Below are 17940 nucleotides of genomic sequence, written 5' to 3'. Positions count from 1 at the left end.
AAAATCTAGGTAAGTGAATGGGAATTATAAAGGCAACAGCTTCAAAAAAAGAATACAAGACATGGACCAGAGAAATTCAAGCAGTACAGATACAATAGAAGAAATGGAAATTTCAGTCAAAGAAAATGTTAAATATAAAGTTTCCTGAAATATAACATTCAGGAAGTCTGGAACACTATGAAAAGATCAAAGCTAAGAATAATAGAAAGAAGGGGAAGAATTCCAGCTCAAAGCCCAGAAAATATTTTCAAATGCATCTTAGTCAAGATTTTCCTAAAAGACACCAGGAAAACAAACCCATCAGAATCACCTTAACAGGGCTTGTGGGGTGCACAGAGACTAATGCAGCAATCATGTGGACTTCAAGGGTCTTAGCTAGGTCCAACTGCATATACATTAAGGTTGTGTAGCTGGGTTGTATCTGTGAGACTTCTAACAGTGAGAGTGGGGGAGGGTGTCTCGAATCTTTGTCTGCTCGTAAGACCCTTTTTCTCCTCCTGGTTTGCCTAGTCCAGGCTTGATATGGGGTTTGTGTGTAGGATTTCCCTCTGTATGCTATGAATATGTTTTATTACCACTGGTTAATAAAAAAGTTCTTGGCCTATGGCAGGGCAGAATATAGCAAGTAGGAAAGAAGGAGTCAAAGAGATGTCATGTAATTGCTGAAGCAGAAGGATGCTAGAACCTTACTGGTAAGTCACAGCCTCGTGGCAATATACAGATTAATAAAAATGTGTTAATTTAAGATATAAGATCTGGTAGGAATACACCAGTGTTGTAATTAATATAGTTTTTGAGTGGTTATTTGGATCTAGGTGGCCAGGGAAATGAGTAAGTAGTCTCCATTTACAGGTGTTTATTGCCTAGTCTTGCTGTAAACTTGTTACGACCATGTTTGGCTGATATTCTTATGAAATCTGCCTCTGTTCTGAAGGGAAATGGAGGAGGAGGAGATCTGGGGCCAGGGGAGTGGGGAGGGCACTGGAAGGAGTGGAGGTAGGGGAAACTGTAGTCAGTTTACATGAGAAGTGTATGGCCTATTCCTCCCATAAATTGAAGGCTTAGGTACCCTTGGGGTACCTTCCTTGGCTTCCAATGCAGAGCGAGGGCCTTCTCGTCAATGGCGCCAAACACTTTAATTCCTCCCCTCTGTCTCACTACTGGGCTGTCATCTCCAACTACCTAGTGCTGTTTTTCTCTACAAAACACAGACTTTTCATTTCTTTCTTCCCCACTTGTTTCTTTTTTCACTATAGACCTAAATGAGTTATATTAGTAATAACCATCCAACGGAATTAATACTTCGTCTAAGAAATCAGCCCAGTTAGCTTTTAATTTTTCCTTACTCAATCTCTCAGGGAATAGAGAAAATAAGAACAACGTTGACACAAAATTTATACAAATGACCACTAGCTAAATTTTCCATGGAGTCTATTTCCCACTGAAAACCTACTGTCTGCATTACTCAAAACACTCCCAAGTTTCAAGTCCTACAAGTACATATGATTAAGCTCTATGTGAAGCTTTCTGATTTTTGCCATCTAAAGTCTTGATCTATTCAACATTCTTCAGAAGTCAACATTCCCAGGTTGGTTGCAATAAGAAAAACACCTTTGATGCACCATTTTTTTTTTTCCTAACTTGCTGGTTTCTTGCAGTGATTAAGTTCTCTGACCAAAAGAGTTTCAGGTAAAGAACAGGTTTATTGGGCTGATTCTGCCAGATCACAATCTACCATTGTGGGAGTTTAGAATGGAAACTCAAGCTCATGGCTGAAGGTAAAAAACATGGGCTAACTTTGCTAACATTTTTCTTGTTTGGTCACTTGCCTCATTCTCAACTTATTCATCTCAGGCCCACTTGTTTAGAGCATTGCAGCCTCGGTGGAAGAGCTTTCATCCCTCATCCATCAACACACTTCCTAACAGAAAGCAAGCAGCCATTCTGACGGGGCATGACTTCAATTGATGTTACTTCAGATGAGGCCATACTGACAGATGAAGCAAATAATATGAAGAAATAATAACACATGAGGTTTTAAAAACCCAAAACCAATGTATTAACCATATCATTATTTAAGCAGCAAATACCCAAACATAAAAGAGCAACAACTTGAAAACAAATATATGCCAAGAAATGAGGAAAGGCAAGCCTCTAAGATCAAGAAAACTATCTCTCCACAGAAAGTTCCCAAACTAACAAAAACTCAAGGAACTCATAATATATATAATGTAGTAAATTTTCTGAATACAAAAGCTGGTGAAGGCCCATCATTTTCCAGAGAAACAACAATATGGTTAGATGATAATTAATAAAATCAGAAACATAGATGGCACTACAGACAAAACAGAAAGGCACACCTGCAAATACATACCATGGTCCTTTAACCAATAACTGCAAGATTCTACTTAAAATCCAAATCCAAGAAATCACTGGCTAGCACTCATCTTGTGAACTCCAGTTCTCTCCTTTGCTAATAGTAGAAAATGGGGTGTTCAAAGAGGGATGTTCAACCAAAACTAGAAAAATTCAATCGAAGTCGTCTGATGTTTTAACTTTGTAGAAAATAGATTTGTGTACTAAAAGGACCTTCTTTTTTTTAAAAAATATTTATTTATTATGTATACAATATTCTGTCTGTGTGCATGACTGCAGGCCAGAAGAGGGCACCAGTCCTCATTACAGATGGTTTTGAGCCACCATGTGGTTGCCGGGAATTGAACTCAGGACCTTTGGAAGAGCAGGCAATGCTCTTAACCTCTGAGCCATCTCTCCAGCCCAGGATATTTGTTAGGACCACTTGAAAACCATTTTGTTTCCCAAGATAGATGAATGGATGCAAGTCTGTATCAGATGAGGAAATGGAAAGTCTTCCAAACCAAAAAGCACGATAACAGATTTTTAAAAGAAACAGTGTATGACTTGTACATCCAAAGCAACTTGTTTTATTCTAATTGTTTTGTAAGTCACAAGAAATTCTGAAAATGAGTTTATCCCCATTTTTTGTGTCTGTTTGTATGCGAGAGACCAATTTTTCATGTGCCTGCAGGTAACCACTAAAGAAGGTGTCAGATCCCCTGGATTTGGAGTAGCAGGTGGTTATAAGCCTCCCAACTTAGGTGTTGGGATATGAACTCAGGTCATCCCCAAGAAGAATTTTTGCTGAGCAACCTACTCAGCACCATAGTATTTTTATCCAGTAAACTAAACATCTTTCATAAATTAACAACAATAAAAAACCCAAATAAATAAAGAAGTAAATTAATGGCCCTTGGAAATACAATGCAACAATATTAATATGTTGTCTATGGTAAATTTGCAGCATGAATTGTATATGATCCAAGGAAGATTCCCAACAATGTATAACAGGAAAGCTGATTACAAAGCTACATGCAAAGTGGAAACACAAAGAATCCTCAATGAAAAATACTATGCACATTGACACAATGTGACTTCTATACTTACAACAAAGTTACAACAATTAAAAATGTGTACAATATTTGTGAAAGAATAAAAGGATGGTGAGAAAAAGCCAAGAAGAAAAGCAGAAAGATATGGTCAACTTTTAATCAAAAGACTAAAGGAAGCTCAGCCAGAAAAAGTGTGATGTTGACCAATGTTATCCAACTACCTACGATTCTATGCATATAAAAATTAAATAAACAGACTTCATAACACCTACCAAATTAACTCAAACAGACACTAAAATTGTTATGTTTCTGACCCTCCAGCTACAGATACTTCTTCCAAAGAGAAGCCCCATGTTCTAGAGACCACTCTACAAATGGAGGTAATCTCCTGCTATAGCTCTGAAAACTCTCATGCCCCCTTGAGCTTTCAGATAAACCCAGTCTCAAAGATGCCTACACACTAAACAATGTCAAAGAACAATCTAATGTCTATTTTCTGCAACATAGATTTGTGGCACAAGATGTTGAATCTATTTTATCCACCCACCTAACACCAAGCATACTAGAAAAATCTCTGCAGCTCAGAAACTCCTTTTCTCCCCTGCCTAGACCCAGACAGGGCCATGGTCTAGGAAACGTGTAATTTAGTAGAAATTCTTCCAGTTTTGTACACCTTCCATTATATACTCAATGTCCAGTGCAGTCAAACACAAGTCACACTCTAACAGTAACTGTTGTTACTGTGTAACTATTGTTAAAGCAAAAGGGGCCATGAATTAGAAAACAATGAGGGTCATGGTAGGGCTTAGAGGCAGGAAAGAGACTATATACGATGTAGTTATAATCTCAAAGAATTCTTTTGAAAAGTTGAAACAGGCTTCATGACCATGTTCTCCAGAGACTAGGGATTTGTATGAGAGCACATGAAGGGATACTTATACCTTTTCTCCCAGGATGTGCACCTTAAATCATAAAAATAACAGTCTTGTTAGGCAAAGCCACATAATTTAGCCAGATCTTGTAGTCTACTTGAACAAGTGTAACTATAGTAATTGGGTTTCGTGATAGGGTCAGATTTTATCCTGATTCTTGATTGCCCTCCTCTGTGAACACCAGTAAATGGTCAGTCAGGATATTTGTTGATCATCTAAACCTGACTACCTGATCCACATTGCTAACCTCAACTACTGCAAAGCAGGAAAGCTTTCAACCTCCATCCTATCCCTCCCTTTCTGCACTGTGACTACATCAGCTTCAAAGTTGGTCATTGAACTCAATTCTTGAACAGGTCACTCTTCATTTTCCCAAATAAAAGCCAGAGATGTTGCAGGACACTCATTAACTGGTCTATGTTTCTTTCTTACTTACCAGTCAAGGCCCAGCCTGGAAGGTGCTGCAGAACTGTCTTCCCAGCACTGGACAGCAGAGGAAGGAGTAGGTATTCAATTATCGACTTGATAGTGTGGTGCTAGCGTGGGATAGAGAAGGCATTGCTCTAAACAGAAATAAATCAATAGTACTTGATAAAAAGAAATGAAATTCCTAACGACTGAGAAACACTGGAGAACAGAAACAAATAGAGATTAGCGCAGTAATGCAATTAAAGAAAATGAAATTTTCAAACGTGATACCAGTAATTGGCATTTTTAAATGGTGAAAATGATTTATTTTTAAGATAAAAAAACTTAGGTGTATTGACTTAGAAAAAGAGTAGTCCCTTCCCTAGTAGAGGGAATGCCATTAATAAGAGACTGATAGATGTTGACTGCTGAAATCTGTAACCTGACATAGTAATAGTCAAAGTTCTGTTTACCAATCTTTGTGTCAAGCAGGACTGAACATATTGGCACAGAAAAGTTCCCTAATTGGAAGATCTTTATTTGGCTCAGGCTAACCTTCTCAACGTGGAAAAACTACCAATCTGGTCTGCCTTCATTCACAGGACATGAATTAATACACCATTGGAAATTACAAAACTACTCCCCCTGCCACAATCAAGTCCTTTTTCATACTTGTGACTCCAGCAGCTAATTGTGGACCTTGTTTCCCCTCTGCAGTGTAGACCATGAACTATTCCTCATATTCTAGTCTGAAGGCAGGGAAGTCATGCTCCTCATGGAAATCTTTTTCTATGACTGCAATAGATAGCTGATAATTTAATTTTTTTTTAAATTCCAAAGTTGTACAGTCATTTAACAATTTAGGAAGTGTACTATGGAGGATAGCAAGGTCAATGACCTGGAGAGCAACAGACTGGGATCAAGGCTACTGGAGTCAACAACATAGGAGAGCCTGTTTTAGAAATATTCTTCTAAAAGGCTGGAAGTGCAGATGTTCTAGAATTAATATGCCTTCCCAAGAAGAAATCACTCTACACACTTAAGAGTTTAATAAAGAAAAATCGCTTTAGTACTAGTATGCTTCACCTTACTCTAATGCTCAAAGAGGAGCCAGCCTAGAACAGACTTTGCATTACACACTTCCTGTCATCCTTATTTTAGGTTCAGGCTCCAGGTTACACTTTGAACAATTTAAATAAGCACATGGGAGATTTACACAGTAAAGATATTCCCAGAATTATTTCTTAAGTATAACAGCAACATAAAATAGCAGGTCATTCTCCAGTGACAGGGTCCTGAGGTGGAGGTGCCAGGAGAAAGATAGGAAATGGAGAAGGTAGAAAAGATAGAGGCTGGGGTGAGGTGGTCCTGCACAAGCTATGCCTCTTACCAAGTAAGCTTCTTAAAAAGAATAGCATCGTGTATACTACGAGGAGGGAAATGGAAAGAAATGGGAGATGTTTATGAAGTCAGCAGAAACTGTCATGAACTATTGCGGGCCAGGATGCAAATGCAGCAGATAGCAATTGATAAATCTGATGTCAACCCACCAGATGAATAATTCTCTGATGGAGGAAAACCTTGTTCAAGCAAGGCTTATGGAACTACTGACTCTGGAAACTGTTGCTTCTCTCTGTAATTCCACATGTGCAGAAACAACTGTAGTATCTCCCCAATATCTGCACTGTAATGTGTATCTCATGTGATATGTATATGTAATCTCATGATTATATCTCAATCTTATGAACACATATATCCATGGATAGTCAGGAAGATGACTTCTCATTTATCTGTATAATTTTAAAGAACAGAATATGCTAGGATATGCTTCATAACTAGATCTATTGTCCCATGAGGACTGTAAGACACTTAAAAGTCTGTTTTGTTTTTCTTTTCACTCAGAATAACATAAGAAAACAACAATTTCCCCCAGTCTAAGACAGGCTACACACATTTAGCTGATTTGAAACCTCAGAACAATTTCAAACTAGACTGAATGGTTTTGTATACACATCTTAATTTAAAACTTTACAGATATGAAAAATGACAGTCGCAGATGTCTATCCAAGGCTATTAATACAAAGCAATGTAAAATACTATGCCGATTGTTTGCTTACTGAAAGTCTAGCTGATAAAGGCCACAATCACTCCCTGTATAAATTCCTCAGCAGTGTGTCTCACAAGGCAATGTGGCCCCAGGTTCAGGATGGGAAACTAGGTTCCTTGAGCTCAGGCACTGTCATGGTTACTCATTCCCCTCAGTTTTTGTAATTTTTTTATTGCAGAAAGGTTGTTGTTGAAATAAGCTGTGGAGAATTGGAGCAGAATGGAATAAAGAGAAAAAGGAGAATAAAACAATGAAGAGAATTAGAGCTGAAGAAGAATAAAAGGGAATGATCCTCAGATTGTATGAAGCCCTGCTACTCTAAAAAGCATTTCCTTAGTGACCCTGGGTGCAGCCCCGAGAGCTGAACTCTCCCAGGCTGCCTAAAAAAAAGCTACAGAGAAACCCTGTCTCGAAAAACCAAAAAGTGAAAAAAGAAAAAAAAAAAAAAGAAAAAAAAAAAAAAAAATAACTACCATACAGTGGGACAAGTTCAGGGAGGACTAATAAAATAAGTGGAACAGTGTATCTTAAGACCAAGCCCACAGAGGCCTTGGACTGATAACCATAGCTCCATGTGATGGGAAGAGTTGGATTCTCAGGAACTGAATCAACCCCTCCCCCAAAGCCCTGGCCCCAGATCACTACCAGTGAGAAAGCTTGGGGGGGGGGGGAGGGTAGACCAGAGCCAAGACAGGCTCTCCTTGCAGCCCTAATAGAGATCAGGCCTTAGTTTCGGTTCACTAAAATAGGACAGAGCTAAACAGTCATCCGAAAAACCACAACTTAGGAGCAGACATCCCAGTCTTCTGCTAGCTCAGCAGTCACCCCATGGCCCCTTCTGCTGGCTCAGCACATGACCCCCAGTCTCCTGATAACTAAAGATAGCTTTACCTACCCTGCTGCTAGAAGGTCCCTAAGCATTAGGACCTCCCTCTAACCAATCAGGCCCCAGACTAATCTTTCCTCCACCAATCAGTCACAGAGTAGTCTCTCCTCCCTGGAATTTCCCTAACTCTGCTTAAAAGGAGCTTGTGACCTTCTTTAGGGGTTGCCAACTGCTACCCCAACGTTGGAATCAATAAAGCACTCTTGTTATCGCATACATGGCTGTTGGTCTTTCCTTGGAGGCTTCTCTCAGACCCTAACAATTGGGGCATTGTCCGTAAAGTTCCCCAGAGAACCCCACCATGCTGAGCGTCTGATAACCTGGCTGGCTGGTAAGTGAGTGAGCCCTCTTTGTCTGGATCTGTTCTGTTCCTTGTTTTATGGTCTGTGTTTTCTTCCCCCTCTGGGTGGCTCAAAATAACTGAATCTGTAGCCTGGGGTTTTGACCGATGGATGCATTAGAGGCCATGTGGGCTGGGAGATGTCCTGGGCCCACCTGGATGGGACAGAGGGTCCCTTTGGTTGAACAGGGAACACAGGTCACACTTGTTTCAAAACGGAACTCCCCAGGGAGATATGCCATCAGCCTGTTTTGGTTCATGGTTTCTTTTTAAAGTGCTGTGTTGATATAATTCTGTCAGTGTTATTTTTGTGTTTTCCTGTTGTTTGTAATGTTACCTCATTTACTTCTTTTAGGAGTGGGTCAGTCAAACCCAACTTCTTCCTTGGAGTCTTATTTTGGACCATTCCAAGGACTTTCAAACCCAAGTCAATGACTTGGGGCTCATTATCTGGAGGGGGTGAAGGCATTCTTGATAAGGACATGGTAGGATTTTGGGTGCCTAACAGAGAACCAATGGTTGATCACTGTGGTGGCTGGGAAAGCTGATTATCATTGGTTAGGGTGAAAAAAAAAAACCCTACTGCTAGTCTTAGATGTTTCTCATGGTACAAGTTTTTCTGTGATGATGCAAATTTAGAGTTATTTCTGCTTTGGTATATGTATGTTTCTGTTCTTGTTTAAATATTAAAGGCATACAATATTCTAGACTGCTAAAAGAAGCCACAGAAAGGACTTTGATAAAAAGTTTTCATGTATAGAAAGTAAGAGAAAAGGCAGGAGACTAAAATAATAAGGAGAAGAGAAATAAAAGAGAAGGCTGTCTGAGCAGAGACAGGAACCTGAGGATGTATAGAAAGTTGTAAAAGGCCAGAGGAGGTATGAGATTTGGCCATGTTATGTTAATTCTCATTTGTTTTATTTAAAAAAACAAAGCTGATGATTCACTACAAAATGTTTGTGTTAGGAATGGGGTTATTCTCTTTAAAGGAGAGAGGGGAACAGACCACTGCCTACTGCACCCCTGCACCCTTCCTTCCTTCCTTCCTTCCTTCCTTCCTTCCTTCCTTCCTTCCTTTCTCCAGGCAACAGGGAGAAAGGGTGCTTTTTTATCCCACCTTTACCCCCAGGTACCCCAGGATGAGAGGTATGGGAAGGCAGAGGGGGAGGGATGAAGGAGCTCCCCACATACACACCCATTCTCAAAGGGAGGAGTCACCAGCTGGGGATAATTCCATGGCCCTTCCATTGCATGCTGTGGACCAACCTGATGCTTAAGGGCAGGCAACATCTAGTCCATTGGCCCTCTGTCACCAGCAACCTTTATAACTGGAAATTATAAAATCCTGTTTTCTGAGAAGCCAGCAAGGCTCAATGAACCTGTTGGATTCAGTTCTTTTCACTCACCAACCAACTTGGGATGATTGTTTTCAACTGCTCCAAGTCCTCTTCACTACTGAGGAGAGGGACAGGATTAGGATAGAAGATTAGAAATAGGTTCCAGGCCCAGATGGAAGACTGGCCACCAAATCAGATCTCATAAATGTTGGGTTTTCTGTGATGTGTCTCAGTTGGGATTCTACACAGACAAATTTAGGGAGAGGCTGAAAGTCTACCTCAAGACTCTAATGGGGGGGGGGGTCCTGTCCAAAGTTAGTCAGGTATGCCAGGGGTCTGAGGAAACACCAGGAGCATTCCTAGAGAGGTGGACAGAAGTTTATAAGACCTATACACCCTTGGATCTGGAAGCACCAGAGAATTGATCTGTAGTCAGCCTGGCTTTTGTCAACCAGTCAGCACCAGATATCCACTATAAGTTGCAAAGACTAGAAGGTTTTAAAGGTAAGAGGTTGGCTGAACTCATTGTGGCTGCTGAGAAATACTAGGGAAATCCCAGAGGAAAGGCAGACAAAGGGGCTTATGAAAGCTTTATAAAGACAGAGTTGGAGTCTCATTCTGAGATTTCTGGAGGCAGGATTGCTATTTTTGGAGGTCAAGACTACATTGGGGACCTCTGCCAGATCCACCCGGCAAGGAAATCCCACTAGCCTGTCCACACCCGACCTCTGGTAGAGCCAGCAGACAAGAAAGGCCCACCTGCCATGTCCAACCTTAGCCAGATCTAGCAGACAAGGAAGGCCCGTCTGCCCATGACTAACCACCACCTGAGTCAGCAAGCAAAGACGGCCCAGTCGCCTGCACATGCCAGACCTCCACCAGTGCCAGCAGACAAGGCAGGCCCGCCCATCCCAACCACTGCTAGAGTCAGCAGGCAAGGAAGGCCCACCCACTTCTGACCTCCACCAAAGCCAGCACACAAAGAAGGCCTTCCTGCTCCCAATCTCTGCTCTGCCATTGAGCAACATCTGTTGTGACTGGAACCATGGCCCTTACTCCACCACAAGGAGAGACCATCTGAGCCTAGGATTCACTGGCACGTGGAAGGCTAACCACCAGAGACACAACCCCAACTACACCAATTGCAGGAAAAGATGGGTAGACAACAAGGTAAGAACACACTGAACAACACAAAGGGGAACACAGCACCATGAAAAAAAACAGTGGCTCTACAGTAGCAAGACTTGAACACCTCAACACAGATGAAGCAGAAGATGCCCGAAAAATAACTTTAGGAAAATGTTTCAGGCCCTTAAAGAGGAAATGAAAAATTCCCTCAAAGAAGTGGGGGGAAAAAACAAACAAAAAATTGGAAGAAATCAACAAATTCCTTAGAGAAAACCAAGAAAAAGCAATCAAGCAGATGAAAAAAAAAATGATTGAAGACTTGAAAACCACAATAGAAACAATAAAGAAAACAGAAACCAAGGGAATTCTGGATATGAAAAATATGGGTAAATGGTCAGGAACCACAAATGCAAGCATAAACAGCAGAATACAAGAGATGGAAGAAAGAATCTAAGGTACTGAAGACACAATAGAGGAAATAGATTCATAGGTCAAAGAAAATCTGGGACACCAAACTTAATAATAGGGATAAAAGGAGGAAAAAGTCCAACTTAAAGGCCCAGAAAATATACTCAACAAAAACCATAGAAGAAAATTTTCCCAATGCCTATGAAGGTAGAAGAAGTTTACAGAACACCAAATAGACTGGACCAAAATAATGTCCCCTTGTCACATAATAATCAAAACACTAAACATACATAATAAAGAATATTAAGAACTGAAAATGAAAATGTCCAAGTAGCATATAAAGGCAAACTTATTAGAATTACACCTGACTTCTCAGTGGAAACAATGAAAGCTAGAAGGTCCTGGTCAAGTGTTATGTAGACACAGAGACCACGGATGATGTGTTCTTGGATTCAGTTTGCCAGTATTTTATTGAATACATTTGCATCTATGTTCATGAGGGAGATTGGTCTGTAATTCTCTTTCTTGGTTGAGTCTTTGTGTGGTTTCAGTATCTGGGTAACTAATCTCAAAAAGGAGTTTGGCAATGTTCCTCCTGTTTCTATTATGTGGAACATCTTGAGGAGTATAGGTATTTACTAACTAGGCACAGCTACAGGTGGACCAGTGTGTCCAGTTGGCAACATTTGCAGTTACATCAAGATGCAAACTAAAAGAGAATTTCAGCTCTAATCAAATCTAAAATCAACTCAGTCAAGGCTGAATAACTTCAGTCTATATTTTATACTACTCTATGTCCTATAGGGGGTATACCAGGCTTCTTCCTATCATCCTGTAAGCTACATAACTAAAAAGTTTGCTCTTCATAGTTGGCACTGCTGCTATTCCTCACACTGCCTCCTGCAGTATTGACACAGTTAGAGAAATGAGGGCATTGTGGGTTTCTATGATTCTACTTCATTCCCTGTTCTTAAATTCTTCCTATTAACTCTTGATATCATCTATTCTTTTGTATTACTCTTAGACTCCTGTGGTTAGAATCATTCTCTCCAGGTCTATCATGCAAAAATATCATGTCTTGAACTACTGTGACTCTTTCAGACTACTCACAAGGTGCTTTGGAAAGGCAACATCCTGTTCTTGAGAATCCTGAATTCAAGGTCACACTTGAAACAACAAAGGCTTTAAAAGCTCAATCAGATCCACTGTATATTTTTAACAACATCCCCTCTGGCTCACCCAGAGGAGAATCATCAGGGGATAGTTTTCCTAATAAAATATTTATTTCATCTATCGCTCTGAGAAAGTGAAACTAAAGGCAATCAACAATAATTTTTGTAAGGAAAGCAAGGAGAGCAGGTAGCAATATGCTCCTGGAGTCATGCCCAGAATTATACAGCAAACTATCTATTGGCCTTACCAAAAATGTTTTAAATTCCCCTAGGCCTTGCCAAAAGGAAAACTTATTCAAGTTATTCTCAGGCCTTGTCCCCCAATGAAGTCATATGGTTCCCAGCATCAATGGATGCCATTAATAAGAGACTGTATGACTGTCCCATGTAAATTGTTAGTTGCTGAATGCTGTAAGCTGACACAGATTTCCAGCCAATGGCCTGTGTCTCAAACCTCTTAGCTAACTTACTGTGTCAACCAGGATTGCACACATCTGCATAGGAGAGCTCCACAATTGGAAACTGAACACTCAATAGTTCAAGCTACCTCCCTAAATTGTACACCCATCAATTTCGTCTGTCTTCATTCACATGCAAGAAATTAATGTATGCTGGGAAATTACACAGAATGTCATTCACCCTGCCCTATCAGGTCATTCTTTATGATAAAGACCCCTGCAGCTTCAGTCTGTGATCTAGCTATTGTCTAGTCTGTTTCCCCCTGCAGCGTACACAGCACACTGATCTTTCATTCTACAGGGAGAAGCTATGCTCCACGTGCAAATCCTTTTCCTGTTATTGCAATGGATAGCCCACTATGTGACTCAAACTGCTAACTTTAGAAATGTGGTGCTGCATACCTGTAAACTAAGAATTGAGGGTAGTCTGTTGGGAAGGAGAGCCAAGGGCCATGCCCTGGAGGACTACAGACAGGGTTCGAGTCCACCTCAATCAATATGGAAGACTTTGACTCAAAATGATTTTCAAAAAGACTAGAGATGCAGCTGTTCTAGAATTATATACCTTCATGGCACACCAGGACTTAATGTTGACTGTACCTGGAATGGCCCCTTGACAGCATTTAGAGGCCTGCCTTTTAATGAAGGGATGGGCCTTTCATGCTGGCTGTAAATCAGGCTTGTCTCCCTTGTTATGGGAATTCAGCTCTAAAGGTGGTTAATACCGTTTAACAAACTTTCCATCTTCCCATACCATTCTCTAACAGGCATGGTTAGTGTACGACTTATCGTAGGGGTATTTGGGATGGAACCCGCCCTTACCTAAATTCTACTTTGTGACTTAAGTTCTCCTAAGAAAGGAAATCCTTATACCATCAATTCTATTAAAATTAATTCTACTCTTCTACATCACAGTTTAGCAGTGGAGTGCTACTCTATGTGATGTTAAATTGGGAGAGTCACCAGGGCCCTTGGCCTCCATCCCAGCCCCTTGGCCTAGGAGTTGCATTGGTCTGGACTCCAAATCCCAGCATTCCAGGGAGGGTTCAGGGCCACTCCCACAGGGTGTTTACATGGGCGCCCAGAGGAAGAACACGTGGTCCCGGATTTTGCACTTGCTCCTCGGTTTTCTTTCTCTCCTGCTGTGCTCTCGGCCACCCGAGAGTGTGCATTTAATAAAACATGGGCATTTTAATTTGGTTTGATTTGACCTGATTGGATTTCTTTGCGCCGGCGGAGGTGCTCCTCTTAGGACTGTTCCTAACACTCTACACAGGAGATAATCGTTTACAAGCCCCATAAAATTAACTCCAGGCGGATATGAAACCTAAATGTTAAATGTTAAAACTACAGAACTTTTGGAAGATGCTAGAGACCAGGGTTCTCCAAGTGTGGCACACAGACAATACAAGGACTACAGGCGCCCGCCTTTCATAGTGACTTCAACAACAAGGATATTTCTAAGTACAGTCCTGCTCCCAATGCTGTGTGCCGATGCAGCCGGCGGAGTGAGGTTATTCAGGGGCTGCCTCCCTGGGCCAGGGAGTTGCAAGGATCATTCAGGACCACACAGAACCAGCAGTAACACGCCCAACTCAGTGTCTAGCCCCCAGACTCCCACCAAACCAGGGGAGGGCTCGCCACACCACCTCTCGCAGCTCAGTCAGCCGCGCGGCGCCACACAGTCTAGAGACAGCAGCCTCTTTCTCACCAAAGCCAGCCGTTTCTCCCTATCTGTGGAGAACAGACTCTTTTACTCACCATGGTGCAGTTGCCAAGCTAACCCGCTTTCTCCCCACGTTGGAGCCCAAGGCACAACACACAGGACAACTTCCGACTTCCACAGGAAACAAGCTGAGCCAGAAGCCTGGCTCCCAGAAGTACCCTCCCATTTAGCTGACTGGGTCCGCAAGAGGCTCTGATTGGAGAGTGAGGCCTGAATGACAGGACCGGTGAGCTTAAGGCACAATGCACAGTAGTTCCTAGCCCTGGCTTCCAATCTTAGGACAGACCTATCCAGGTTGGCTGGAGATTTGTGCCAAATTCAACACCAATGGGTTCAGTTTTACAAATTCAGAAGGAGGCTACTCAGACAATTTTGCACAAGAGGAACACAGGGTAACTCAAGGCCATTATAAACAAAATCCACAGCGGCCTTGGGATGGATAACCGCAGCCCCAACTGTAGAAAAATGTGGGTTCTCAGGATCTGATGCCAGTCCTCTGCCAAAGACCCTACCGTACAATTTCCCTGTTTTAGAGAAGGCGTTCTCTTACTTTCTCAATACATCGGGACCTTAGATAAAAATTCCAAATTTGAAGTGGAGAACTTCTAGACGACATTTGAAACTAGGCCCCTTTGAGTTTGGCAACCTATGTAGTCCTTTGGGTGGACAAAGAGTGTTATATATACTTTTAATTTTATGAATAGGCTTGCTAGATCCTGACCCCCATGGTGTCTGCTGCATAAGAAGGTACAAAAAAGTATATTTTGGCAGGTGAAGAGAGCTGTCAGGCATATTTGGTCACTAGATGAGATAAAGAAAGGGTTAGAAAGAGGAGGTTGGGGGGGCATGAAAGCGGCAATGAGACAGAAACTTTCTATTCCTAGATAAGATGAAACCACTTGTCTGAGGTTTATTTATTCCCAGGGACAAGATTTCCTCTTCTAAGGATGCTTTTATGTCTAACACCTCTTCCTGATAATATGCTTTTCTTAGAAATCGCTGATTTGACTAAAAGAAGCTTTCATACTGTGCCAACTGATGATACACGACCTTCTGATTTGTTCCTTGTTTGAATACTATATAATGAAGACTTGAAATCAGTAAAATTGTAGCAGATTCAAACTACTCTCTTGTGTTTTGTCTGTCTGCCATTGCTGACCTCGTGCCTTCCTGAGTACCAAGATCCTGCTTCTCCCACAGTCGAAGTGACTTCACTGAGCCGGTCCGTGGCACTCAGTGGTGGAACAGCCTTTTAATTTAAGAACTTAGTTTAATCAAGAGGACAGCAAGGTAACTGCCCTGGGAAGGAACACACTGGAATCAAGCTCACCTGAGTCAATATGAGAGAGTTTGTCTCAGAAACATTTTCTTAATGACTGGAGGTACAGCTGTTTTGGAATTAGTATCTTTTCCCAGGAAGAAATTACTTCATATATTTAAATGATTAATAAACAAAAATCTCATTAGTAATTGCCAGGAGCCATGTGACTTCTTCAGGGGACAAGGCCTGAGGATAGCACAAACAAGTTATCCTTTTTGCAAGGCCTAGGAGAATTTAACCCATTTTTGACAAGACCAATGGATAGTTTGATGAATAATTCTGGGCATGACTCCAGGAGCATATTGCTACCTGCGCTCCTTAGTTTTCTTACACAAATTTTTGTTGATTGCCTTTAGTTTCACTTTCTTAGAGCCATAGATGAAATGGTTATTGTATTAAAAAAACTTGCCCCTGATGATTTTCCTCTGGGTGAACCAGAGGGGATGTTATTAAAAATATACAGTGGATCTGATTTAATCCCTTTTTTTTTGTTTCAAGTGTGACCATGAATTCAGGATTCTCAAGAACAGGATGTTGCCTTTCCAATGCACCTTGTGATTAGTCTGAAATAGTCACAGAAGCTTGCTACGCCCACGGCTGTCACGCCTGTCACGCCTGTGTAGCAGAAAAATGCCGCTGAGGTGGAAAGACGCTGAAGGGTTGGGGTCTGCGCTCCCAGGAGCTGAGCCCCAGGCGGTTCCCTGGCAATCAGCCACAGTCATGATTCCGGATCAGCAAACTCGCCCTCGCTAGCCCTGGCGCTGTACTGAGCTTTCTGTTCTTTGTTTCTGTATTCTGTGTAGTTCTTTTACCTTGCCAAGCAGATCAAGATGTTCTAGGACATTACCAATAATAATAATAATCAAACTACTGAGGCATATTGGACTCTGGCTCGCTCTCTGGGAAAACTTATGGACACCCTAGAACAAAAGGAGCTCATGATAGGAGAGGCTAGCCAGAATGAGAAACTGGTGCTACAGAAGCTGTTTAGCTACCAGATAGTTTCTGGGAATGGAACCTGTGTACTCTGTAACAGCATCCAATGCTCTGAACTTCTAAGCTATGTCTCTAGTTGCTTTTTTTAGTTTAAAATTTATTTTCATACATTTTAATTAAAATGTATTACATTACTTTCCCTCTTCCTTGTCATCTCCCCCACTCCTTCCCAAATTCTTCCCTTTCAATTTTTTCCTTGTTAAGTATGTGTGATTAAATATGCACAAATATATGAATGAAATCTGCTGAATCTAATTCTTTTGGTTTTGTGTACATGGTTTCAAAGCTGAACACACAACACTGGATAAGCAATTAGGGAAATCATCCATTTCTGAGGCTAATTCTCTCACCTGCAGGAGAATTCTTTTTTTGTTTGTTTTGCTTTGTTTTTGTTTTTCAGCACAGGGTTTCTCTGTGTTGCTTTGGAGACTGACCTGGAACTTACTCTGTACAACCAGGGTAGTCTCAAACTCACAGAGATCTACTTGCCTCTCTGCCTTCCAAGTGCTGGGATTAAAGGTGTGCACCATGACTTCTGACCAGGAATTCTACTCTTTAATGAGCATCAGTAATCTGACCCCAAAGTGACGTAGGCTGCCTTAGTCAGGAAACATTAATAATAATAGAGAACCTGGAGTGTTAATACCTCAGTCGACACATGCTGGAGCTATGGTTCTGAAGTTCTGGACTTGCAGGGAAGACTGTGGACACTGTCCTGAACCAGTCAGAGTCTCCCTTGGTGCTATGGATCTCACACCATATCCAGCTGATCATGTTTACCTTGGATGACTTTGAAATACTGAAATTTCTTCCTTGACTTTCTAAATACCATAATTGCAGGTCTGTACTTCCATGCCTTGCCTATGTGGCTTCAACTTCATTTAGTGAGGCCTTAGATGACAGGATAAATAATATGAACAGTTACACTAAATCATATTGAAAACCAAATATCTTTGTGAGTTTGAGTATCATCATCTTCAGAGTAAGGACAGGACTCTACCCTACTCACATGATGAGTTACAATAGAATCATTGATAAAGAAAAACAATATTGCTCATAGTTGGAAGACAGTGGACTTTAAGGTAGGAGGACTGTACTGGACAGGAACCTTTTTCTGTTACTGGAGTTGGACCCAGAGCCTATGTCTTGGCTGTCCTTACCAGCCAGGCTCACCCATTCATCCTTATTAAGCCATTTAAATGAAATAAGCTATCCAGTTGTGACATACCACCTATAATGTAGGCAGTCTAGAAGCAAGGTGAGCAGAACTCTCTGATGTCCAAGGATCAGCTGAATCTATAGAGTGAGTCC

The 17940-nt window shown here is 41.3% G+C and overlaps 1 long non-coding RNA gene across 2 annotated transcripts; it reads left to right on the top strand.

The window, feature by feature from the left end:
- The first annotated feature begins 3371 nt into the window (after nt 1-3371).
- Nucleotides 3372-16331, top strand: LOC119805833. 2 transcript variants are annotated; one of them, XR_005284005.1, is made up of 4 exons: nt 3372-3790; nt 4782-4844; nt 7036-8074; nt 16132-16331. It is a non-coding gene; the product is annotated as an uncharacterized LOC119805833 (long non-coding RNA). The 2 variants fall into 2 exon arrangements; XR_005284004.1 differs by lacking the exon at nt 3372-3790 and having other exon boundaries at nt 3797-4844.
- Nucleotides 16332-17940: the final 1609 nt, after the last annotated feature.

This window comes from Arvicola amphibius, unplaced genomic scaffold, assembly GCF_903992535.2.
Source record: "Arvicola amphibius unplaced genomic scaffold, mArvAmp1.2, whole genome shotgun sequence".
Taxonomy (NCBI): domain Eukaryota; kingdom Metazoa; phylum Chordata; class Mammalia; order Rodentia; family Cricetidae; genus Arvicola; species Arvicola amphibius.
This window is presented reverse-complemented; position numbering and strand designations above follow the sequence as displayed.